General features: G+C 43.9%; 1 protein-coding gene across 1 annotated transcript in view; it reads left to right on the top strand.

Moving 5' to 3' along the window:
* The window catches only part of XIRP2 (xin actin binding repeat containing 2), a 150959-nt gene that overhangs the window by 63765 nt on the left and 59586 nt on the right, over positions 1-27608 (top strand). The gene's annotated exons all lie outside the window — the stretch shown is intronic.

The following is a 27608-nucleotide window of genomic DNA, read 5'->3' as shown; positions in this document are numbered from 1 at the left end:
ACACACAGGTGCAAAAGTTGCTTTGCAAACTGATATCTTCCCATATATTTTAACTATTTACTACTCATGATCATTTCTAAGTAACCGTTCATAATCGATTGAAGTCGAGAGATATGAATAAGAGGAAGGCTGGGGAGGAGGAGATTTGCAACAATCTAGTTAGGAAACAAGTGCATAAATGAGAGTGCCTATGGTGAGAAGAGTCTAGAAATGTTGCAAAGGTGTAAACGGGCCTACACACGGGGTGATAATACTGAGCGATGTGTCAGTGCTGTGTGCTGAGCTATCTGTCAGGGCCAGTGCCCGGCTATTGCTATGGCCCCAAGACATGGATTGATGTGTAGGGGCCCCCATAAGAGGTAGTAATATGAGATGGCCTGGATGTGAGAAGTGAAAGAGAGGGAGAAGATGAAGATAACACCAAGGCAGGTGACTTGAATGACAGAAGTATGTGTATATCTTTCAATAGACAGTGAGAGTGGGGGAGGTGAGGGAGTCCAAAATGTTGGCTACAATTTAGGCGGTTATGGTATATTAGTTTGACCATGTCTAGGTCGACAATCACTAGGTCAACAACCATTGGTCGACAGTGATTAGGTTGACACCTATGAATGGTCAACACACCCAAGGTCAACATTGATAGAAGGTCGATGCAAGCATTAGGTCAACCATGGGAAGGTCGACAGTCAAAAGCGTGCATGCAAAGTCTAACAATAAATGCTCAGCTGCATGAATATCTGCATTGTGTATAATTCTGAATCAGGCTCTAGGTCTTTTGGAAGTAGGTTTAATACCTGTGTCACATTTAAAGTAAACTGTCAGCCTACATACAGTGGATGAATCCATTTTATTTGTCCAAATATATTTTATCCTATCAAAGTACATCTATTGGGAGTGTCCGCAGGTCTATGTGATGTCATGACATCACATGGCAGTAGCATAATGCTCCTCTGGGAACATTTTGGATAGCCAGGATATCTTTATGGGGCCACTTGGGATCTGCTGGGCCCTATGCAGATGCTTACGTTGCCTTGTTGAAAATCCACCTCTGCTTGGGTAACACCAACTGGTAGAGAGAAAAATGGAAAGGTGGCTTCAGAGGGGGAGACTGAGAAAGAGCAGTTAGAGAGGTAAAAGGACAAATCAGGAGAATAAAGAGCTACAGGGGCCAAAGGACTGTGGTGGCTAAAAGAGGAGATGATGTTTCACAGTATCCAAGGCTGCAGATAGTTCCAAGAGGATGAGAAGAGAGAATGGACCTATGGTTTTAGCAATAAGAAGATCATGAGTTACCTCAGTAACTCCTTACATGGTTACATCAGACAGTTATCCCCAGAATTGAGTGGGATTGTCTCTCTGACCAAGGTAAATTCAGAATTTCTAGTACGAGGTTTCCAAAGCTTGATTTTGGAATAAATAAATAAAACTTTCTTCAACTGGTTGTAGTTATTATGGATGATGCTTTTTTGACTGCAAACTTATTTTACTGGCACCTGCATGTACATGATTGTGAAGCAGGAGCAGATTACCAGAGTATATAGTAAAGGCATGATGATGGCTCCTATGATAGGGTTGGGTCGTCCCACTTGCGTCTCAGTTGTCAATTGCAGATTAAAATTCTTTTTACAGAATACCAATACTTTCTTCATGTTCTTCACTGTAGAGGATCAGGAAACAATTATGTTTCTATATCTATCCAGCTGTCATCTGACTACAGCAGAGATAAAAAGGACCAGAGCTCTCATGTAAGCCTGCTAGACTAATCAGATGCCTCAGGGCCAGATGCACTAAGCTTCAAAAGTGATAAAATGGAGAGTGATAAACAACCAACCAATCAGCTCCTGCCTGACATTTTTCAAACCCAGCCTGTGACATGGCAGGTAGAAGCGGATTGGCTGGCCGTTTATCACTCTTCATTTGATCACTTTTGAACACATACCTTCCAACTTCTGAAGGGCAAAAATCGGTACACATTCGGGAAGGGTGTGTGACCATGGGTTAAAGTGGGCGTGGTCAAAGTTAAAGTGGGCGTGGTCACAGCCCCTTTCCGAATGTGTACTGTGCCTTTTTTATTTTTTAAGAGGACCCCCCAAACTGCAAAGAGCCCTTAGGCTCAGGAATGATATACATCCAATGTTGGAAGCTCTGCACATTTTGGGTGGGACAGGAGCTCTGACCGATCACACCGCCTCCCCATCTTCAGGCTCACACAGCTACCATACTACATGCACAGATGTGTGCTTGCTTGCATGTATGTATGTATGTCTGTCTGTGATCTGCCTTCCTGAAGGCAGCATGGATGCTGGTGGCTCCCAGGCGGCTGTCATATGCACCATTGCAGCAGCAGCAGGCGTAGGTGTATGCAGGGAGGAGGATGTTGCGGAGACACTCCTTGTGTGGCTGGGGACATGCACGATGGGCTGACATTGCCACTGATCAGGCATATGGGGACCCCACTTCAATTTGTGGGGTCCCCATAATACATTGTGGCACCCCTGGCTTCAATGTATACCCATAAAATATGTTGCCGATAACGGATGCCACTTGGTGTTCCACATCAAGCATATATTTCCTTGATATTACTGATGAGGGCCGCCAGAGCATATTCATTTTACCACAAAGCAACCTTTACTGATCACCGGCCTTTTGTCTTCAGCATTTAGCATGATGGAAGATGCATCATTAATTTATGACACAGTCAGAACAAAAACTGCAAGAGCCATCACTTTCTAAAAATGAAATGCATATATTCAAATAAAAAGATCATAAAAAATTATATATTGCGGCAATCTAAATCAATATGCATATTAGGATAACTATGGATACTGTATTTCTAAATGTCATTATACTTTGTAATGAACTGATTCAATAGGAATGTTAAATGTTAATGTGTCCTCTCAGAAAGAAAACAAAATACTGTTAATGATGATTATTAGTAAAATACTGAAACATGATCGTGAGATGCTGCTTTCTGCAAGTTAGATTTAGAATCCCAAGTTTAATAACAAGTGTGTCTGTGCTGGATGCCAGACATTCCTGGAATCCTAATGTCTAGTGATCAAATTTAAAACTTGTAATCAGATAAGAGTAACGCAATAAGCCAGCTAGACATTGCTGCACACTAGCATCTCACAAAACAGCATCGAATATAGAAATATGGAAAAGGCCGAGTTTTTCTTTTGTTGTTATTTAAAATTCCACTAACTACTGCTACTCTCACATTATAGGGGGGAATTCAATCTGTGCAGATATTTCCCGACACCAAATGCTGCCGTTTATGACAGCATCAAAGGGTGTCAAGTCAGATCTGTTTTGTCGAAAACAGTCGAAGATTAACAAATTCTCTGCCATTTTTTGACAGTACAAAGCCATTTTTGCCGATTTGCTGATCCACGGACTCTGCTCCATACCTACCATGCATGTGCCATCCTGGGTCTATCAGCATCTCTCTGTAAATCTCTCTATCTACAATGTCTATGTCTAACTGTCTCTTTTTATGTGTGCCCTTGTCTCAGTCTCCCCCTTTGTTCGTATGTTATCCATTGTTGACCCATCTTATCTGTTTACCCAATCATCACTTGCACTGGTGGTTGCCAATCAATAGTGAAGGGGACCAATAGAAGTCCAACTGTGTACAGTACACAGTTTTCTTATTATAATAAAATGTGCTGAGTGCCAGTAAATGTGGATGTGGATAAGTAACTTCTGACCAGAGTTCATCCTGATTTGGGAGATTTTCTGCTGCATGCAATAGAAGAAGGTTCCTCCAATTTGTGTATCTATTAAATGCTGTATTTTAGGCTCTACCATGGCTGGCCATGCCTACTATTATGTAATCATGTTCCCGGAATGATGTGACAGCACCTATATTTACAGTTTGCTACGCATAACATCAAAACTTGATCATTGCACCGGCCACATGACCCAGGAGTTGGAGGGCAAAGTTTACTTATCTGGTCACTCCTATATATTGCAGAAACTGTGCAGGAGATCTCATATGCACAGTAGAGCCCTATTTACAATTTCTGTCCATCACAGTAAAGGCAGCTGTTCAGGTATTTGCTCTCGGCTTTAAACTATCCTCTATTAATTAAAGTTCGGAGCTCACATTAGGGTAAAAGTTAATGAAAAAGTTGACTGTCCTGGCCCTACTCTAGGAAAGGAATACATTGACATCACTCATATATAGATATCATAGCTCCCAACTGTCCTGATTTAAGCTGGACAATCCCGATTGTGGGTGCAGGTTGCACCATCCTGGCAATCCGGAATCAATGCCAGAGTATTTGGGTGATTAGGTGCAAGGACAGGCATTGCCTGGGGGTGTACAAACAGTGTTCTAACATAAACATTTTTGTTTGTGTGACAAAAAGAGAAGGGACTGTATTATTACTACATACTGTATGGAAACGTGTGCAAGATCATCTATTTTATTTTTCATCATCAGTTTATTTCATCCTATGCATTGTAGTATAGCACAAGGTAGAAAATCCTCCCCCATTAATACCATATTATCATAATATTATGGCTTGATGGTTTTTTGTTGTATCTTCATTCATCTACCAAAGAATGAGGGGGTATTCAATCTCCAGCCGCTATTCCCGATGGGAGAAATAGCGATGGGGCCCTGTTCAATGCTCTCTACCACGACAGCATTGAACAGGGATCTCCACAGAACGCACAGGGCCGGTGCAAGGCACCGGAGCGCCCCAGGGGGGGGTGTACCTGTCCTGCGGCTGTGTATATAAAGCTTGCGGCGGCAGCGGGGGGTCCCTGCAGTCGATAATAAATAATGAGCGATATCCGCCTGGCTATGCGGAAGCGCTTCTGTTGTGAAAACACTGGCCGCACGGCGCACGCTGATTGGCTGAATCTCAGCCAATCAGCGTGCGGCCAGTGTTTCCACAACAGAAGCGCTTCCGCGTAGCCAGGCGGATAGCGCTCGTTATTTCTTATCGACTGCAGGGACCCCCCGCTGCCGCCGCCGCCGCAAGCTTTATATACACAGCCGCAGGACAGGTACCCCCGCGGCAAGGGGGGGTGCGAAATGCCGCCCTCCAGTGGCCGGCGCCCTAGGCAAATGCCTAGATTTGCCTAGTGGTGGCGCCGGCCCTGAGAACGCACCCGACTTTACAAGCATTCGGGCGTGCTCTGCCGAGAACGACCGGAAATTGACGAGCTTCCGGCCACAGTGCAACAATTTATGGCCGCACCTCACGGTCACGCCCCCTTTTCCGCGATCGGCAGGCGGGACACAGGCGAGAACAGGAAAGGGTCACAGCTGTTGGGCCAGCCCGACAGTCGTGACCATGCATTGACTACCCCCTTAATGTTTCTGTGGCTCCTGTCCTAGAGGTGAATACAGAGGGGTTTAATATTTATAATACATTATGGTACAAAAATTGAAAACCCCAGTAAATAACCAGCAATTAGCTTTTCCTGTCCAGTGCTATATGAAAGGCGAAGCATGTTTTTGTGTGGTCGCAGCAATTGTAGTAACTGAGCTATAGAAAATGTACTTTTTATCTGTGTTTACAGTAAGAAAGTTATGATGATTCTGTATGTGACCTCTGTATGTTTCCTTGTGGAGTCGTGTACCAAGGCAAATGTCATCTGATAAGTTACGGGCTCTATTATCTTGTCTAAAAGTGGCATATGTCTGGTTTCCTTATTACTATGTCTTATCCTTGTGTTTTTTTAATATCACACTCTTGTTTGCTGCTGCTTTATATCTCCTTGTAACCTTGAAACTAAGGAACTGTCATGTCTGCAACTATATAAATAAGACTTTCTTACATTTTCTTTTAAGAAGAGCCAGTGAACAAAAAGAATACGTTTAGGTTTTGCCAAGGATATGGATCTTCGGAAATTAAGGGGGCATAAATGTTATAGCTTGGGAGACCAATCCCGGGATTGGGAGGATCCCGGATTTAGGGCATTTTTGGCCAGGATTTCAATCATGGGATTGGAGTCTCCAATCCCAGAATTCGGGGATCGAAATGGGCATGCTCATTACATCCCTCACTGCTGGGGAGCGCTCAGTACTAGCAGTGCTCAGTTCAGGTGCTTCCTGGCAAACATGTTGTGCGGCTGTGCAGCGTGATATTGAAGGTCACGTTGGGCAACCATACACTGGCCCACCTTGGGCAACCATACACTGGCTCTCTAGGAACCTGTGATTCCCCACTTGTTATACTTTGAGGTCCTTCTTTCCTTTAAGGGCCATATCCAAATATTGTGGACAGGAGGAAAATTTTATCCGGCAACTGTCACTTATCTGTCATTGCGTTTATCTGTCCGAAGTTTCTATCGGTCATTTGTTAAATAGATTGATTCTTTGCCCCTGATGAAGTCCTGAACGGACGAAATGCGTTGGGCCGCGGAGTTATACTGTTTGTGGCGTTCATAAAGGACATAAAATAATATTGATGAAATTCTATCTTCTGGAAAAACTTCTAATAAATGTCAATTTGTTTTTACATTTATATTTGATTCATTGTATGTACATAGCCACTAAGTGGTGATTCTATTTAGCGCACCTCTATTTTGTTTCTATTTTCTTCTTCCATCTGTGCCTTTATTGACAGCGAGGTACTATAGGGGTGCTGCTTTCTCAAAGCGCACTATTAGGGCCACAATACCTTCTTCATATATATATAAATATATATAATGTCTCGGTACTTGTTTCCTAGCACGGCCACACCGATTAAGATCGGGGTGGTCGTGCTGAAAAAAATCGGTCGATCGCATCGCATGCGATTTGGTCGCATGCGATGCGATCGACGCGACCGACCGATTTTTGACCCGATTTTTTTCATTGAAACCAATGTAAATTGGGTCCCTGGGACCCAATTTTACATTGTATTCAATGAAAAAAATTCCCAACCCCCCCAAATTGAAGCGCGTAAACAGCAGCCCACGATAGACGCATACCCGAAGCGTGGCGAGCGCAGCGAGCCCGCGAGGGGCGGCGGTACGCGTCCTCCGACCTTTTCATGCCCTACTATCCACTAGGGCGTGGAGTGAGAATAGAATAGTGTGGCGAGCGCAGCGAGCCACCGAGCCCTGTTAATGGTGATTAAAATATAACCAGAGTGACAATAAGTGAAAAGCGTTGATTACGTAATAAGTCCGCAACCAACGTACCCTTTATACCTAGCTACGTGTGAACAAAGCGTAGCGCAGCGTAGCGTACCTTTTATTGTATTATGTATACCAAGAACCAATACCTTAATCAGAGATTCCTTCGCAGTACTTTGTCTCTAATCTGCGAATATACCTTATCGGACTGTGTCCGCAATATACCTTATCGCTATTATGCGAATAAACAGACAACGACCACTGTATAGAAATATGGAGATAAGAGCTCCGTAAAAAGGTTGTATTTGAGTCCCTAATGGACAAAAAGGGGGTTACAGAAATAAGAATAAACTGGTATAACAGGTAATACAATATACTAACAATGAATACTAAACAGACTCTACTAAGGGGAAAGAATACAGTTACAAGACACAATCAGCCAACAATACTTATAAGAATAAATACCGTGAAAATGCAACCGTTTACCGTGGTCATCTAGTAAGCGAAGCGCAGTCCGGTCAGAGCTCACTATCGTTCAGGAATGAACTATAGTCCGGTAGGAAGGTCCAGGGAAAGTAGATGTGCCGAAAGAGACCGAGCCTGCTCCCGGTCGCCTATCTTATAGGGTCAGAAGGGGGAGGTCAAAGGCCATTCTCATTGGTCAGAGATCATATGTCCGGTCCACTGTGATTGGAGGTTAGACGCTGTACCTGGTCTGACCAGGTGCAGGGGAGTGAACTTTAAGAGTCCTTTGTTTGGTGGTTTCGGCGTCAGCAAGGATAAGAACCGGTTTGAGCTAGTTTCCTTTGTTAACTACTTACAACAGAAACTGTCTCTGGAATATGGATTATGTCCATAACTATCGGGCAATGTACATTGCGACATATTCGCAATGACCGGAATACTTCGCATAATGAACTGAGCGGAACGGTACTAAACACGATATAGACAGGTGTGTGCAGGGCTAACTAAGCTATGTGTGGCGTTCTAAACCTTTTAACTATATTTCATTTCGTGTAAGTGTGTTATTATGAATTTATGTGTGATAGTATGTCTACTCTTCTGGTCCACATTGTCACACATACTCGGGTATGGAAACTTTATTTGCGCAACTCTGCGAACCAAAATGGTGGCCATACTATCACAAAATGGCGTGTGTGTACCTAGACTTCCACAGCCCGAAGCGTGGCGAGCGCAGCGAGCCCCGCGAGGGGACGCGGATACCTTCACAGGTAAACGCGTCCCTTCGCGGGCTTCACAGGTGTCCGCGTCGCCACGGACACCTGTGAAGCCCGCAAGGGGACGCGTATAACTGTGAAGGTATCCGCGTCCCCTCGCGGGGCTCGCTGCGCTCGCCACGCTTCGGGCTCGGTGGCTCGCTGCGCTCGCCACACTATTCTATTCTCACTCCACGCCCTAGTGGATAGTAGGGCATGAAAAGGTCGGAGGACGCATACCGCCGCCCCTCGCGGGCTCGCTGCGCTCGCCACGCTTCGGGTTGGCGTCTATCGTGGGGCGACGACGGGGACATCTATAATGTGAAATGGGTCATATGCACACATTTCACATTTTTTGACATTTTTACACCATTTCAATGTTAAAATTTTTTTTAACATTGAATCCTATGCAAAAATCGGGGGCATCGCGTCGCATCGCGTCGGGACCAATGTTAATGGTCCCGACCGACGCGATGCCCCCGATATTTTACCTTTCCCGACAAGATTTCAATGTTAAAATATTTTTTAACATTGAAGTCTATGGAAATATCGGGGGCATCGCGTCGGTCGCGTCGGGACCAATGTTAATGGTCCCGACCGACGCGATGCCCCCGATATTTTATCCTAGCCGGCAAAATCGACCTGATTTCAAAAGAAATCGGGTCCATCGTGGGTAATCGTGTCCCTTAAGTAAGGGACACGATTACTCACGATTGTGGCCGTGCTAGGAAACAAGTACCAATGTCTCTTTCCAATGCACTCACAGTGAATCCTTGTAATTATTGCTGGGGTGCTTCGTGTAGATGCCAGAATAGCTTGTATGTAAGTCCAAGAACAAGGCACTCACCAGACTTTTCAAATGCAAAAGGTACTTTTTATTCTTTAAAACGACTGCATACTTCCAACGTTTCGGACCCCCTCAGGACCCTTAGTCATGGCACAGTCCATCAGTAGAGACCCAGGTAGTGGGTCTCTACTGATGGACTGTGCCATGACTAAGGGCTCTGAGGGGGTCCGAAACATTGGAAGTATGCAGTTGTATTAAAGAATAAAAAGTACCTTTTGCATTTGAAAAGTCTGGTGAGTGCCTTGTTCTTGGACTTACATACAAGCTATTCTGGCATCTACACGAAGCACCCCAGCAATAATTACAAGGATTCACTGTGAGTGCATTGGAAAGAGACATATATATGTGTGTGTAGTATGCTCTAACTGCTTTTCGGCAAAAATGACACGTGTGGTTTAACGCCTATATAAAAGAGATTGCATTTCCCTTCTTTCTTGGGATCAGTGGTAGAACTTTAAAAAGAGCCATTCTCTCATTCTATCCCACAGAGCACAGCATCTGATTGGCGTTTAGGAAATATCCCAGTGGTCTATCAGATGACTCTTCCAGATAAATATATTCACTGTCGCTATGACCCTCCAAATCATTCTCTAAAGCACCATATGACACAATGTGTAAATTTAAACAGGTATCACTTGTCATGATGGACCTTCTTTCTAGGCATATTGCCAGAATATATTCTGTAAAATCCAATCGTTATTCAACCTCAAAGTACTTATGTGTGTAGAATATCCTGACAGCTAAATATAACAAATCACATAATACTGTTGGCCCTGTGATTAAATATTTTACAATATAATTATATACTGTACGTTTCAACCCTCTAGGGGCCTTTGTCAAGACATTAAAGACAGCATCATCATAGGCACAGCAAGCAGGGGATGTAGTACTGACACATGCTTCATGCTGCCTATATATACACCACCAATCACCCTAGCACATTACACCTGTTTTAACACCAATCAGTCTAAAGTACACATCTAGGTGCTTTTTTCTATATTATAATACCAGCTACAGTGAGTACAACAATTGAGTAAAATGACAGGCTTAATAAGGATGCGGTACACACAGTAATAACTTACTTTTACAGCCCAATATCTTAAACACCGGGTCCGTGTCCGGACTTCCGGTCTGTGACCCGCATCATCAGCTGTGTGCGTTCCACTCGCTTCCAGCAGCGAGGCACTTACAAATCAAATAATCATCCGGTTGGTGGGACGCATCATGCGTTCCACTCACATCCGGATGTGAATAGTCAGCGCCGACTAAACGCTGACGTGGATAGTGGGAGTATGAACAGGTCATACCGCATCCCCTCTTTGGGCTCCCTGAGCTCGACACGCTTCGGGGTGACGTGGATAGTTGGGGTGTGCTAAGTAATAGTGAAGGTGTGCTAATGCGATTTGGATGCGATTTGCATGGCGGGCAGTGGCGCCGTTAAACTACACAAGTACCACAATAAACAACACTGAGCAGTGATGTGATGTGTGGTATGTCTTATTAACCCCTTCAGTGGGGGGGGGGGGTTTGGTAGTGCTCCCCACTGGGTCAGTTTTTATGGAGAGTCCCTGGGCAGCACCCCTGAGCACAGTCCGGGCAGCACCCCTGAACTGTCAATCAGCCGCTTCCCGGACCTGTACCCCGTCCCTGTCCCCGGCAGCCGGTTTGTCATAAGCCGGCACCGGGGACTTCAATAGAAAAGCCGGAGGGGAAGGGGGAGGAGGAATGAGGAGGAGGCACGGCAGAGGGGAGGGAGCCGGGCAGCACTGAAGCTGCCTGAGTTCAGCGATTGAACTCAGCAGCGCTGCCCGGCTCTAAACAGTGGCAATCCCGAGAATTTTCCAGCCTTGCCAGACTGGGCACTGGGGCACAGCCCGGAAAATTCTCGGGATTGCCACTGAAGGGGTTAATAGAACACCTACTAAATAGGTATTCTGGGTGAAGAATAAATAACTGCCTTTGTCTTAGCAAGACAATATCCAGAATAGAATGTCTTCCTAGATAATGCGCATAACATTGCTTTATTATGTAAATACACACTGTTTGTGTACATGAATGCACATGTGTGCTGTGTAAGTATATTAATAATGTTCTCTAGGAGTTTAGGCATTACTGGGTCCGGGTGATGAATGGCCTTGTTTATTTCACTGTCCATTAACAGAGCCCAACGGTGTTTCAGAATCCACTGTCATGACTTCCCCTAACAGCCTCAGCTGCCATGGAAACTCAATTAACTGTCAAGGCTCTATAATATTTTTAAGAAAACATTAACTGACAAAGTACAGCTCATTTTCCCAAGGAGGCTTATTGAAAGATCAGGACACAATTTCAGCACACAGAAGCTCCAAGCTGCAAATTGAGGCTTTCAAAACTGTGCTCAGACAGGAGCTTTATGTAACAATAATTCAGTTCTATTAAGGTCACGGATATGATGGCTAATACTAAGCAGCCAAACAGGTAGTGGGCTTTCTATGCACATACTATACAAAGGTTGTTTCCCTTTTGTGGGACGGTGTGAGCATGGGGTGGGGGGATTATTTAGTAAGGAGAATTACAAGAATTCTTTAGTAAGGAGCATTTATATTTAAGGTGTGAGATAGCATTGGAAGTACTGTAAATCAGGTGGATTTTGCTCAGGAGAATTGGGCAAAGCAACAATGTGCCCAGCGGAACCCAGTCCTGTATGCAGAATGACGCAGCTCTAAAGGGAGCTGAGAGCTGCTCTGTACAGTGTGTAGCATACAGTAGTAGAAGCTCTATCCGGAGGCCACAGTGTCATCAAGAAGCTGGAGCCCTTTACGCAGACTCGGATGTGAGTACTAGAAGGAGTACTGTGTGGTATAATGAGGAAGTGTATCACATATTGATGCATTGCGTGGCAAACTAGAGGCAGCTTGTGGCATATTGTGGTCACTGTTCCATGGTGTGTATACTGGGGGTCACTGTGTGTCAGAAAGTTAGGCACAGTACCATAATAGCAAATGTATGCACCCTCACCCTGACTTGCACTCCAACCATCAGAACTAAACTATCCAGGGGATGGGAGTGTGTCACATTATCCCGGCTCACTTACCTGCTGCTCTGAGTGTCTTAAAGGTGCTCCAAGCTGCAGAACAGCTCCCATGGTATCAGGAGTAAAAACATAGCATCTCTGCGGGTGCCAAGAACATGGTGCCATCTGCAGCAGAGGGTGAGTACTGCTTGTACAACCCACAGGGCATCCCACCATGTGCGACGGCACTGGCAACACCCCCTCCTTGCAGCCCTGTGCAGGCACTTCAAGGTATGGCATTGGCTTTATGTTATTTGATTGGTTGGGGCCACTGGTGGTTTCAGAGGTGAGGCTGCAGCACAGTTTAAAATTCAAATAGGGGAGTCACACCAACTGCCAGTGAGTCAGTTTGGAATGGCAGTTGGTGGTTGTTGGTGTGGCTCTCCTATTAGAATTTTCAACTATGCTGCAGCCCCACCCTTGGAGCGACCACTGCTTGGGACCCTCATACATTAGTTCCCTAGGGCTCCTGCAAACCTTAATCCAGGCATACCAGTTCCACTTGTTTGGCTGTAAGTACAAATGTGTATCAATATGCATTGCCTGTGCTAACATGCTACAACTTTGAGTACGCTAAGGGCCTGATTCTGAGCTGTTCGCTACGCAGTGCCTTTCGCTGCCTAGTAAGCAGGTAAGCACCGCCCCCGCTGCCAGCACTGCCCACATCCCCTCGGTAACAAGCGAGGGGATGTGTCCGAGAACAAACTTTTATTTCTACCGCTGATCGCCGAAGACGAAGCGGGTGCTGATGTAATGTGGCAAGAAAAAATTGTAGTTTGTACTGGCGCTGGCTGAAAGACACACTTGAGACGGTATAGTAATATATAGGTTTTACTGTTTAAACCATAAATGATAAAAATATACAATTAAATATACAATAAAATTTTAATAAAAATTAATTAAAAGATGACTAATTGTGGGGCTCAGTCTCTTCATAAACTTAGTGGTATAATGAATAAAAGTCATAACCAGCTGAATAAGGGTAGAAATATATTACCATCCTTGTAAGCGATTTTTGTAATCCAATGATTTTTTATGATATGGACCAAATGTTCCCAGTGCTCTATGGTTTCAAGAGCTCAGGACTCCCTTGTAGCTCATCTAGGCATCCAATTCAGGGATTGGGCTAAATCCCACAGCCTCAGCGTGTTTCTTGGATACAGTTGGCGTGGTGTGCTAATTGTAGGGAGAGGTGGGTAGGTCTCCAGGATGGGTTACCCCATCAGTTGGTCAAATAATGGTGCTCAACGCGTTTCCCCGGTTAGGTAGGTATCCGGCTTCCTCAGGAGCAAGCGGTAATGTGACTTCAGTCGCCCGCCCCGAGCAGGGAACGCCATGCCTGCTGTGAGTACAACATAATGTAATTAAGTATACTGCGTAATAATACAAAAGGATTCAAATAAAAGGAAATTAAAGCTTTCAGTATGAACTAGAGCAGTACATTTCAAACCTTCATCTCGCCAACAGCAATTCTGTTCTTGATACATGTTGTTGCTATATACAGGGGAACATGAAGCAAGGAGGGAATACATCATTATGACAGATCCACCTGTGAATCAACTGGAAGGTAAAATACTTTGTGGAGTTTCTGTCAGACATTGCTGGATGCTCTATGGTCTAATGAAAGTCTGAGCAACCATTGACATTCCAGCTGTCGTTCAACAGGAATTCTGCCAGGAAGTGAGGAACAAAAGTTGTGAATGCTGGGTTGCAACATAGGGGTCGATCCTATTACACCCGAAGGGTGCGGATGCGCCCGGTGTTTGCGAATTGTCACGACATCCAGCGCACTTTACAATGTGCCGAATTCTCTGAAAAGTTCTTGCACCTTCATAGAGGTGCAAGCAATTTTCAGCTAATTCGGCCCTGCGAAGGGTGCGAGTTAGGGTCAATTCGGGTACCGTCTTCAGCATTAAACCGGCACCCGAACGGGAACTCGCACCCTTCAGGGTTAATAGGATCGGCCCCATTAGTGTTGTCTAAAGATGACTGTGACATTAAGAATTACTATACATAGCATAGATACTGTAGGAAGATGCATTTAATTATCTCCTATAAATGTAAAATATAAATTTCCAATAAACTTCATATACTGTATTGTGGAATTGTAACCTTTTTCTAAAGTTTCTCACTCATTGAAAACTTCCTTCCACCCACTCTTTGCTGTTACTTCACTCTGTAGGATTCCAGCTCAGAGTTAGTCCTCTTCATGTCTCATTTCAGAGCACTTGGACACACACCCCAAAGAATACTATATATAAATAGATAATATACTGTATTATTAAATAGAGACAGGCATTCTATGGGCTGTATACATATACAGATTATCAGGTCAGTAGCATGTGATGACACCATATGCCATAATGCTTCAGTTAATGGTAACCTTTATTCTTATAAATAATGCCTCAATGTTTAAGGTTGGTTAAGTCCAAATAGACCAGAAAAAAGCACTTAAATAACTTTAATATAAAATATATATGTATTGTATAAAGAGCTAAGGTTATGGGTTCAGCAGATGTCCAATACATCAATCACATCAGCAAGGAGTGCCTCCTTCTGAATCTAGAGCCTGAGATCATTTCAGATCTTCCGGGCACTGCAGTCAGATTTTTCTTCCAGGCATGCGGCTACCTAACACTGACAGAATTTAACTTATACAGGTTGCAGAACTCCTTACTAAGCTATTTCATAGTTCTAGAGATCAAATTGAAATATAATGGTAAAAAAAGTAGGGAGCACTGTTGCCTCAATTGTTAATGTTGGAAATAACATCTAAATACAATGGATTATATAGCTTTAAGGTGAACAATATTGTCGTAGGATTAAGAAGCAAGGACTCTAATGTTGAAATAGTTACCACTTACAAAAAATGTCTTATTTGGTCTCATATAACCAGACAATGGCCTTAGTCTTTTTTTTTTAAATACACCTGTCAGAAACAAAACATGTTAAATCAGCAGTTCACTGGATAGCAAAATATAAAAAAACACCTTTAAAAAAAAAAAATTGTTGACCTAATGCTTGTGTCCACATAATGACCATGAATATCAATCTATTTCATGTTTTGACCTAGTGACTGACAACCTATAGTGGTCCACCTAATGACTATCAAACTAATGCGTGCAGACCTAGTGACCGCATCCCTTGCTAAATTAAACCTATGGCTCCACCCAATCCCACACTGCCACCAATACCCACTTCTCAGCCCCTTAAGTGAAAGTGGGTATTGGTGGCAGTGTGGGATTGGGTGGAGCAAGTACAACTGCCACCTGCATTAAGTACAAGTGTGTCTTCCTCATAGACAGCCATAATTTTGTGATAGGCAGACTAGGTTGTGCCCCTCAGATCTCCCAGCAACCTGGGCTGCTGATGGTGCTCAGTGCAGCCCCCTTCAAAAAAATCCAACTGCATAGCAACTTTACGATTGGAAACAGAGTGACCAGGGGGTCTTAATATTTGTGGGTGCCCTTTAAATACTGTTTAATAAATATGTCCTTAGTTAACCTGGTGAAATATTGTCCATTGAATTAATAATAGTCACATTATTTGTTTGCTATATCGCCGAAGCATATATTCTGTAGATAGAGCAGGCACTATTTACTAACAATCCACATCTGTCAGCATTTTATGGCCTGTTTACTGTTGTATAAGAAATCATTTGAAATGACAGCATTTGTTCCCTGTGGTGCAGGTGAGACATAAGCTCTATTATTAAAACTGTGTATAGCAGCAAAGGTTCCCTGGCCTTCTAATCATGTAAAGTAAGTTTCCAATTACAAGCAATCTATTATTTGTCACAACATGCTCCGAGTAAGGCAAATACATTGCTGAATATCTACTGAGTGACATATATAAAATGCCCAATGGTTGCAAAGTAACTGAATTTTGGAGGACATACTTCATTATATATAACGCTGATGTTGGATGGCTGTGAGTGCAGATTTGGAGACATATATATATATAAATAATATATATATAAATAATGAATTTTTAGTTTTAGTGATTGAAGGTATACGGCACCTGAACACTCATAATGGTGCCACATTGTGCCATTAGTTTTGCACATAGTACCGTGAGTTTGTCCCAGATGCCTGGAGGCAAGACAAATATTGGTCTCCCCACAAACACATACATACAAATGCCACATTATATAAATGTGCAGAGCTATGTAGTCTAGTAACATCATATAGAGAATTTGGGGGGTATTCAATCCCGCCACTATTTCCAACGGAGGAAATAGCTGCGGGCTCCTATTCAATGCTGTCTTGCCCGACAGCATTGAAGAGGCAGATCAACAGAATAGGCCCAACTTTGAAAGCTGTCGGCCCATTTGGTCGACGGCCGTGAATTGCCGCGATCACAGACGTATCTCGACAATCCAAGGCGGTTTATGCGGACACGCCCCCTTTTCGCCGATCGGCAGGTGGAACATTGAATCCTGCCTGATGATATGCTGTCAAGCAAAACGAAAATGGGCCAGGGTCTCGGCTGTCGGGACAGATTGACAGTCGTGACCCGGGATTGAATACCCCCTTTGATTGCTTCCTATGGTTGACAAATAGCTCAATCAGTAAGTTATCTGCTTCTAGTGGAACAGGTCATAGGTTCTAATACAGGGTGTAGCACTTGGCAAAAATTATGTTTAGAATAAAGAGAGTGTGACGTCCAAGGTCCTGCAAGGAGGTGGAGTCAAACACAGAAGCGATATTGACAGCTTTCAATTAACTGATTCAAACTCGCAGGGGAGGAGAGGTGCCCCCTTGGGAGCAGGAGTCCGGCTGCAGATAACTCCATTACCTTATGCCTCTGCTTGCATGGCTTTTGCATGATAATAAGGGTACATCTCTCACAAATTATTTGGCCCCTTAAACAAACATGCAACTTTGCTCCTATGCAGATATGGTTGATTTTGATATATACTGTATGCCAGACAGAAGTCGTACTGTAGGTTGAGAACAGTAATGACGTCCATTTAATAATAAAGCACATGCATTCTAGTACAATACATTGTATACATGCCTGAAAAACTGGATTAGGACACTGACAGATCCAAGTGCCACCTGATGATAATGATGGTAAAGAGCGTTGCCATCACGAATGCAATGCTGATGCTGATTGGTTCTGCCTTAGTTTTTCAGGTGTATATTATTCTGTTATGTGCATAATTAATGGGAGCTTGTTTTTTGATGTATTCAAAAATATTTTTTGATTGTAACAAGTAAAATGTATAGATGTTCATAGTGTTCATAAACATTTTATTTTCCATAATCAAACAGAATACAGCGAAAAAAGGGTCATAACCATAGAAACAGCACAACAAATTGTGCCCACTCAATAGTACATTTTACCAAATGGAAAAGGAACAGGGTGAGAGAAGGGACGACACCATTGATAAAAATTGGAATATCATTATTGCAATATAACAATGGTAGTCAAGGAGAACAGAAAAGGGAATGGTAATAATAGATAAACATTAAGATGAGAGGTTATGAATTTGACAAAAGTAAAGAGCCGTGGAAAAGGAGGAAAAGAGTTAGTGCTAGATGTAGCATCAAGAAGTGATAAAATGGAGAGTCATAAACAACCAGCCAATCAGTTCCAAACAGACATATCACAGACTGGGTTTGAAATATGACAGTTAGGAGCTGACTGGCTGGTTGTTTATCACTCTCCGTTTTATGAATTTTTGAAGCTTGATACATCTGGCCATTAACCCCTTGAGTGGTGGGTTTTGCTGGGGCAGGAGAGGTTTATCCTGCCCCAGCAAAACCTACCACAGAAAGCTAGAAGCAGCCCCCCCCCCTCGCCTCCGCTCTGGAGTTAGTACGCCAGAGCTTCCTTGCTGCCTCTCTCCCTCCTGCCTAAGCCACCTGTCACATTTAGCAGTGACATCGGCGGCAGGATGGGGGATTTTCGCGGCTCGGGTGCCTGAGCGCTTCCGAGTCCCCCCAAGCCTGGCCGACCATACCCGAGCCTGCTGCCGACGTCACTGTAAAATGAGTGACTGGCTGGTGGGCGGGTCAGGGAAGCTCCGGCGTACCGACGCCGGAGCAAAGGTACTGGGGGGACTGGAGCTGGTGACGGTAGTGTGCTGTAGAGGTGCTGCGCCAGTGGTGCACACCTGGACACCACTGGCGCGCACCTATTTTATAATAGTGGTATGCCTGGAGATTTTCCGGGGCAGCCCGCTGCGGCAGCGCAGCTGAGCCGGAAAACTCCGGGCATACCACTCAAGTGGTTAAAGAGGAGACAGTTGGGGGGAAGGAATTTCTAGAAAGATGGGGACAAGTCGGGATGGAAAGAAAAAAAAAGAGAGGGTGGAAGGATATTCAAAGCCAGTGAGGGGTAAGTTTTGTGCAGAGTAAGAGGGCTCCCACGATGCATGAATCTTAGCCACTGTTTTATTTTGGATGCTGGAAATATGGTCCATTTTAGAAACAAAATCATGAGGGTTATTCAGAGTTGATCGATAATTTGTGAATTCGTAATGCATTCAATTATCAAACAACGACACAGGCATACGAATCGTAGCGCACATGCAGCCTAAAATTATCCAAATAACTAATTATCCAACGGAATTCTGAAATAGGACAGGACATTCTTAAAATATTTTCTCTCTGTGTCTTACAGTGAACATGTGTTTTATAACTATTTAGAAGTACTTACTTACTTAAAACTCAAGAACTCTCAGCTCTCATTAGGCTGCTTGACCTTACGGCCATAGTCAGCGCCACAAACCACAAACTCTTATTAGTAAGATCTTCTCTTATATTCATTGATATTCTTTCCTATTCCTTTCTATTATTTTACCAAAGGAAATACCCAGGCTTTCTTAACGCTCAAACCATCTGTGATTCTGAATTTATCTTACTGGATGCTCTAAACAACTCAAGCAATTAATATTGCAAACAAACCTGCAAAGCCTTACCAAGCTCCCTTTATCTGTTTTTCAGAACTGCGTTTTCATTTTAAGCAAAAGACTTTTTGAGACAACGAATAAAAAAAAAGGTGGACTGAAGTGTGTGAAATGTAATAGGGTGCGGTTAGACTAAAAATATCGCTCCAAATGGCATTTGTAATAGATTGTGATTTTTTTTTTTTAGAAGAAGACAGAAATCATTTGTGATTTTTGATGATTTTTAGTAACAGGAATGTGCAATGTTTTAGGCATAGTGCGATTGTTTAGTAACAGGTTTGTGGTTTTTCTTTTGTCCAAAGTAGTTTCACAGCAGAACCCAATGTTTTAAATCTTATTTTTCACAAAAGCTATCAATCCAGAACCCACAACCCCAGGGGTGCCAGGGACAGCCCCGGGCTTCAGACCTGGGGGTGGGTGTATAGGAAACATTCAGAGACACTGTTCAGTATGTTATCAATACATCATTGGATAATTACTGACTCTTTTGAGTAATTTTAAGGATTTTTATCAAGATTTATATATAATAGGTAACATGTATATAACTATCTGCTAATGCCTGTATAGCACACACATTTACATGACATACAACATATAACATGCATGTCTTCAAATTACTGTGGTAATTACTGTGGTAAAAAGTCCTTTGAGGGGAGAATACCAATTCGTGCTATGCTCACCCTTCCAGTAATGCCTTAATGGGGACCATAGGCGTGCGCAGCACATTTTATTAGGGGTGCACTGTCAATGGGGTGTGGCTATCACCACCTATTGGGCATGTCTAAAACCACCCATTGGGCATGTCTAACACCGCCCATTTGTGTGTCTAACACCACCAATCAAGCATGTCTACCATCATCTATTGGTACTCGTTACATTATAAAACTTCTCTCAGCCGCACTATAATCAGTTTTTCAGTTTTAATCTTCTAATTACTCTGTGTAATCGTACATGGAAATAAAGTCAAAAACGTATATGGATGACGCAGGTATGTAGTGATATGACAATGGTCTAGTGCAATTAACAATATAAAACACACAATTGATTGAGGGGGCTTCTTTTAATGGAGTACAGTTCTAAAAAGCAAAAGTCTTTGGTAAAAGGTATTTGCTGGTATTGCTAGCGGCAGGGAGGTGTTCATAAGGGTGGACACAGCATTATCAGGGGCCTGTGCACCCCTAACACTCAATGTGTGCACGCCTATGATGGGGACAAGATGGTGGTCCTGTCGGCAGACCACGTCACTTATTCCTTCTCTATATCTATGCATTTCTCCATAGATGGCTTCTTCAGGAACATAGGTGCATTCTGTGGATGCTCAAGGGCCCGAGCACCCACGGCAATTGCTGAGCACCACGAGCCCGAGTCCCGCTGCTGGGCCACCATATTAACTAGGTAATTTGCGGCTGCAGCACCCACATCGCCCGACCCGCCACCTGGAAAACAGTATGCCGGGAAGAGTGTATTCTGTCCGCGGAGTACCAGCACTGTGGGGGCCAGTAGCGCACGCAGGGAGGGGGGTTCTGTGTACTCAGAAACCCCCCCCAGGAGTCTAAGGACCCAAGGCTGAAATCTGAGGGTCCCCTCTTTCCATTGGTACAAGAATTTTAAAAATCGAACCGGAGATATCTGACTTCAAAGCAGTGGTCCCCATCCAAGCCTGTTAATTGCTCTTCCCAGTCAGATATTTCAGGTTCTGTCTGACTTAGAGTTTTTCTGAGGGTATATTTCAAAAGCTGGGACTCTCCCTCTTTGATGGACACTAGTAGCTTGTCTCTGTTCACAAAACCAGAGATATCAGCCTCCCAGCAGCTGGTTACTGCTCCAGCTCCACACACATGGTATGTAGTTTTATATTCTCATTGGCGGATTGCTCTGCCTCCTGAACTCTGATCCCCTAGTCCATAATACCATTTGGTAGGTGGGATTAACTATTTTTTAATTCCAATTAAAATCTAAGAAATCTTTTCCCGGGAACTGGAGATATCTGCAGTCAAGCAAGCTGTCCTCCCACCAGAAAATTATGAATAATAAGCCCACTCCATTATACACCCCTCCTCTGCATATGAAACATCCTCTACCACCCTGGAAGTTATGTATCAGGGCCCCTTCATTCAGCCCAATGCCCCCTTCTCCCACCCAATCTCCCACCATCTGTGCAGTAAAGGGGTAATTAGTGGAAATTACTGATCCAGGCCCTACATGCTGAGCGGTTGATATAATACCCTCTACCACCCGGGGGACATCAAAGCTTCCCCCACCCCTACCGCTGGAGGATCGGTAGGGGCCCCAATACTATGCTATGCCCAGAGGTCTACACTGCTGTTGCTGCCCCTGTAAGTGTGTATATATATATATTATTATTATTATTTATATACATTTGGTCTATCTATAATACTTTGACTGATTCGGCAAATACTGGGTCACCTAAGTGTCCATCTCCGGAAACCCCCTTCTGAAAATCCTGCGTTTGTCCCTGGGGGCATTTATGTAACTGCACTGTGGGGGCATGTATGTACCTGCACTGTAGGGGCATTTATGTATGTGGAACTCTGTTGCCATAATTTGAATATTGGAGACAACTGTGCTCCATAATATAAATTGGTATTATGTTGTGGCCACACCCCTTCCCCATGAAGCCACTCCTCTATATTTTTGGCTTGAGCACCCACCAGCAAAAACATAAATCGGCACCTATGTTCAGGATAGTCTACACTCCAAACAATAATTTAAAAATTGCAGGGTTATTACATTTTCTGTCCATTATAAGCTGCCAGATGAAGTGAAACAAGGTACTTTGAAAATGTCAGATTGGATGGACGTTCAGCTGATATTGGGTGCATCAGCCAGATCACAGTAGCGTGTTTTCCCAGCATTACCATGCAGATTAATAGTAAACTTTAAATGCCTGAATACATGCATTTACCGGCGCCGTTTAAGCAGATATATACACCATCTAATTTCAGTCTCTTCCATAAGAAGCAGTGGCTTTGGACTCCGAGTTAAGCGATCCTACCTGTCAAAAAATTGTTTTTCAACGGCTGGATATATTATTCAACAGATGATAAACTAATTGCAGAACCACTAAGGCACATACTGTCGCTCCATTTTCTAATTATCTTTGCACATTGTGCTATTAGCCTGGGGTATCTATCCTACTGCTTTTTATTTTGAAACAAATTATCAGCATTTCAGTGCCGCATAGAGAAGATTTATTGTACTCTTATAGAGTTCTGTGCTTATTTGGAAAACGGCAATCCAGCGCATTTTTTATTGTTTTATAGAAAAGTCACTTTATTACCAAGAAAAACATAAGACTAGCATAAATCATACACGCCAAATACCTGCTCTTAAAAACAATGTCTATTTTGACGAGCTGCAAAATAAATCCGCTGCTTTACTTTGTGGCGTAGAGTCAATAACAGTTTATTTTTTATTTCAGTTTTAGATCATCCATGGAAAACCGCACATTGCTGTTTACGTGCTGGTTTAGACACAGTTTGACTTGGTATGAGGCCGTTAGATCAACAGTGTGTAGGTTGACAGTGAAAAGATTGACCACTATGGTCAACGGTCAAAAAGTCGACACAGGAAAGGGTCGACGCGCATTAGGTTGACATGGTCAAAAGGTTGATGCAAGCAAACGGTTAACATGCCAAATGTCGATATGTAAAAATGTCGACATGATATTTTCATATATATATATATATATATATATATATATATATATATATATATATATATATATATATTAAAACAACCTGTTCATACTTTACCATTTGAGTGGGCATAAAGGGATAATATAATAGTGTGCCGAGTGCAGCAAGGCGAGGGAAGCGAGCTATGATAGGGGATGCAGTAAACTTATACAGAGTCCATGTTGACCTATATCGACTCAAAAACGTGAAAACTCATGTCAACATTTTCATGTCGGCCATTTTCATCTCAATCTTGTAATGACCTTTTGACCATGTCGACCTAATGCATGTTGACCTTTTTCATGTGTCAACAAATAGTGGTCGACCTTTTGTATGTCGACCTAGTTACTGTCGACCTAATGACTCATACCCAAGGCATAAAGTGGTCATGCAGAGGTGGGGGAACTCATTTCTCTATGCCACCTAATTACCCCCCCCCCCATACCCCCATTATGCAGAGACAGGGCCAGTGGTAGGGTATTTGGCAGCCCCCTGCAAACTAGAATGCTTTTCTGTGAAAATTATTGTGCAGGGCTAATGTGGAGGTTAAAATGTTCCACCGCACCATTAGAGATGGTGGAACTCAGTTGCACCTCGTTCCCCCTCACTTTAAACCCTGCACCAGTTTGACTTAAATCAAAATGTGTTTATGTTTTTTTAATCGGAAACTAATGATGCATAGACACAGCATCTATGCATCAATGTGAGTGCATCAGTTAAACATGAGCAAACAGTAGTTTTTGCATGTTTAACGGACACAGTCATCAATATGATTGCTCATTAATCAAAGTAGCAATAAAGATACTGTAGCTCCTGCGTGCACTAATGATCTGATGAGCAGTGCTGTCCCCATAGGGTAGGATGGTGACAGGGCATAGCAATCTTTCCATTCTAGAATTATTTAAAACTGAAATATCATATTATGCAGCTTGAATGATAGCGCCATCTTCAGGCCTGATTCTGGATGATTGATCTAAACCAGGCATGTCCAACGTTGGCCCTCCAGATGTTGTTAAACTACACATCCCAGCATGCTTTGCCACAGTTTTGCTATTAGAGAATGCTAAAACTATTGCAAAGCATGCTGGGATGTGTAGTTTCAAAACATCTGGAGGGCCAACGTTGGACATGCTTGATCTAAACTGTCTAGAATAGATAGACAGCCGATCGGTCTACCCCAAAAGGTCAACCGGCGGTAGGTCAACAGGGTCAAAAGAGCGACGTGAAACAGGTCAACATGCAATATTTCAGCAGGGTCAGAATGTCAACGTCACGTTGACATTCTGACCCTGCTGAAATATTGCATGTTGACCTGTTTCACGTCGCTCTTTTGACCGACGTGGTAGACACATGAAAAGTTCAACAGGAGTTTTTCATGATTTTATTAAAAAATCTGACTTGTCTTTGCTTCACCATCCATGTCGGCATGGAAGGAGAATATAATAGTGTGCTGAGCATATTGAGGCACCGAGCCTGAAGAATTGGGCGCGAAACGTGAACATGCGAGGATACGTGTTACACAAGTTGGGGGTCCAAGTAAACATTTGTCGACAATGACTTAAAAAATGTTAAAAACTGTCACGTGAAAAAAAAGGTCAACTTTTTCACGTGTTTAGCTTGTTCATGTCGACATTATGAATCTGTTGATCTTAAATATGTCGACATTTGACTCTGTCAACCTTTTGCATGTCAGCCTTTTAGAGTAGATCTATTGACTGTGTATCTAGCCACTGCCTCTTTAATAATCCACACCCCTTTAGGCCCACTGCTTTCTTGAGAAAGATGGATCAGGTTGTGAGAAATGTTTTATTAAGATCCAGGGCCGTCTTAAGAATATAATGGGCCCCTGGGCAAAATAATTTGAGGGCCCCCCTCCCCTCATAACCCCCCTCCTTTCATAACCCCCCTCCCCTCACAAACCCCCTCCCCTCACCTATGTGCAGCAGCAGCGGGTGGTGGGGATCCGGGCAGCGGTGGGTGGAAAGGTCCGTCCAGGAAGGGGCAACTCAGACCTTGATGTAGTGCTTTTTGCCGCCGTGCGGGAAGCGTTGCAGATTTTGGAAATAATGGCTGGGCGCTGATTGGCTGAGCGTCCGGCCAATCACCATATGGCCAGTCTTTTCAAAATCAGCACAGCAGCGCTTCCTGCCCGGCGGCAGACAGCACTACATCAAGGTCTCCGCTTCCTGGATGGACCCTGCCACACGCTGCTGCCCAGGTCCCCTGCACACGCCGCCCGCTGCCCGGGTCCCCTGCACACGCCGCCCGCTGGCCAGGTCCCCTGCACACTTCGCCCGCTGCCTGGGTCCCCTGCACATGCCTCCCGCTGCCCGGGTCCCCTGCACACGCCACCCGCTGCCTGGGTCCCCTGCACATGCCTCCCGCTGCCCGGGTCCCCTGCACACGCCGCCCGCTGCCCAGGTCCCCTGCACAATTTGCCCGCTGCCTGGGTCCCCTCCACCCACCGCTGCCAGGATCCCCGCTACACACCGCCTGCCGCCTTTCCCTAGGACAGTGCCATCTTCTCCATTGTGGTGGGCCCCTACTATCCTTGGGCCCCTGGGCAACTGCCCATTAAGCCGAATGGGAAAGACGGCCCTGTTAAGATCCCTCCGCCTCCTCTGAACTTTGCAGTGTGCATATATGTCCTAAATTTAAGCTTGCGCATATGCAGTTGACCTGCTGAGGCAAGGTATGACATGTAAAGCTAGTTGTGACATGTAAAGTAGTGTTCATCACAGGACAGCGTTTCTGAGTAGCTGTTTTGTCACTGGAGCAGTAATGAATCGCTCCAGTAGATATGGGACTATCAACCGCAAATCACAGCAATTTAGACCCTTTAATTTTGTGGGGCCAACATAATTATTTTGCCGATAAGGTTGTGAATATGCAACGAGAAACTCAAAAACAAAATGTTCTGAAAGTGCAGAATTTATTTTCCAGACTATGGAGATGATTTCTCTGTTAGAATTGTAAGGTGTCATTTACTACAAAGTTATCATTAAGCTTAATAGATTTCTGGTTCTGAAGCTTTATTCAGGGAGGAATGACAAGTAAATATTAAATCTAACATAGAGAAAATCTATAAAACTGTTCAAATCTAGAACTAACAATGGTTCATAGTGCAGAGCTTCCTGCAGAGCAATACTAACAGATGTGATGAACTAGAGATGAGGCAATCAGCCTTGGTTCGGGGGATGGAATGGTTTAGAATGCTGGACTGCAGTTACATTTTTTAAAAATATTTAATCATTAAATACTAAAAGTTGTTTTCAAGGATGTCTTATATTTGTGTATATATTGTAAAACCTCTCAAAGTTGGCATGGCTAATGAATGCACTTTATGGCGTTTCGGAGGGGATACATACAGATGACCAGCCGTCAGGATGCCAGCGGTCAATATACAGATGCCGGCATCCCGATGTGGCACCCTGCCACATAAACCTAACCCCCCTGCCTAGCAGCCTGACTCTCCCAATTATTGGTGCCTTAATATAACTCCCCCCTCCCATTAGGCTAACTCTAACCTTCCCCTCCCTGCAGCCTAGCCTCAAGTCCCCCACTAGTGGCTTAAACTAAACTACCATTCCCAGCCTGACCCTTACCCACAGTGCATACTACCAATCAGCCGTGCCATTTTTACGGACAGAGAAGCCATGCAGTCGCACAGGGTTCCGCGCCTACCACCACATAACTGCACTGCTTGTCCATTGCAGACTGTCACAGTCACTGCTGCCATTGCCACTGGGCCACAGGTCCTGTGAACTGCTGGGGAACCTGGTAAGCGGGGTTAACACGGGGCTGGAAGTAGCTCACCTCCACTTGCTATCCCTTGTTGCCAGGAGAATCCCTCAGCAAGCTCCCACGATCCCCGGTTAGTCTGTGGGGTTTTTCTTGTTTAAGCAGCGGGCACGCTGTAATCACCCCATAGCAACAACCATGAAACCCCCATGGCAACAAACATGTTATCTGCCCCAGGGCAAGGAACATGTAATTCTCCCATGGCAAAAAGCATGAAACACCCCCCTGGGTAACGAGCATTAAATCCCTCATGGGCAATGAGCATGTAATCACCCCATGGCAACAAGCATGAAACCCTCTCATGACAAAACGCATAAAACCCCCATAACAATGAGCATGTAATCTACCCATGGCAACAAGCATGAAACTCCCATGGCAATGAGCATGAACCTCCCCCATGGTAACGAGCATGAAACCTCTGGCATAGAGCACGTAACTCCTGGTAACTAGCATGTGTAATGGGCATCACGGTGTGCGTTATAATGTGTAATGGACATTATGGTGTGATTATAATGTGAAGTGGACATTACGGTTTGGGGCATAATGTGTAATGAGCATCACAGTGTGTGACATAATGTGTAATCGGCATTACAGTGTGGGGCATAATGTGTAATGACCATCATGGTGTGCGGCAATTCTGTGTAATGGGCATTATGGTAATGGGCATAATGGTGTTAGGTAGGTATATTGTGTAATGGGCATTACGATGAGTGTTATAATATGAAATGGGCAATCATGGTGTGGGGCATAATGTGTAATGGACATCACGGTATGCAGCATAATATGTAATAGGCATCACAGTGTGCGGCATAATGTGTGATGGGCATCACGGTGTGTGGCATAATATGTAATGGGCATTACGGTGTTGAGCATAATGTGTAATGGGCATCACAGTGTGCAGCATAATGTGTAATGGGCATCACGGTGTGCAGCATAATGTTTAATTGACATCACAGTGTGCAGCATAATGTGTAATGGGCATCACAATGTACGGCAT

This window comes from Crinia signifera, chromosome 7, assembly GCF_055691185.1.
Source record: "Crinia signifera chromosome 7, ASM5569118v1, whole genome shotgun sequence".
NCBI lineage: Eukaryota > Metazoa > Chordata > Amphibia > Anura > Myobatrachidae > Crinia > Crinia signifera.
The sequence above is the reverse complement of the archived record's forward strand: the minus strand, read 5'-3'. Positions and strand labels throughout refer to the sequence as shown.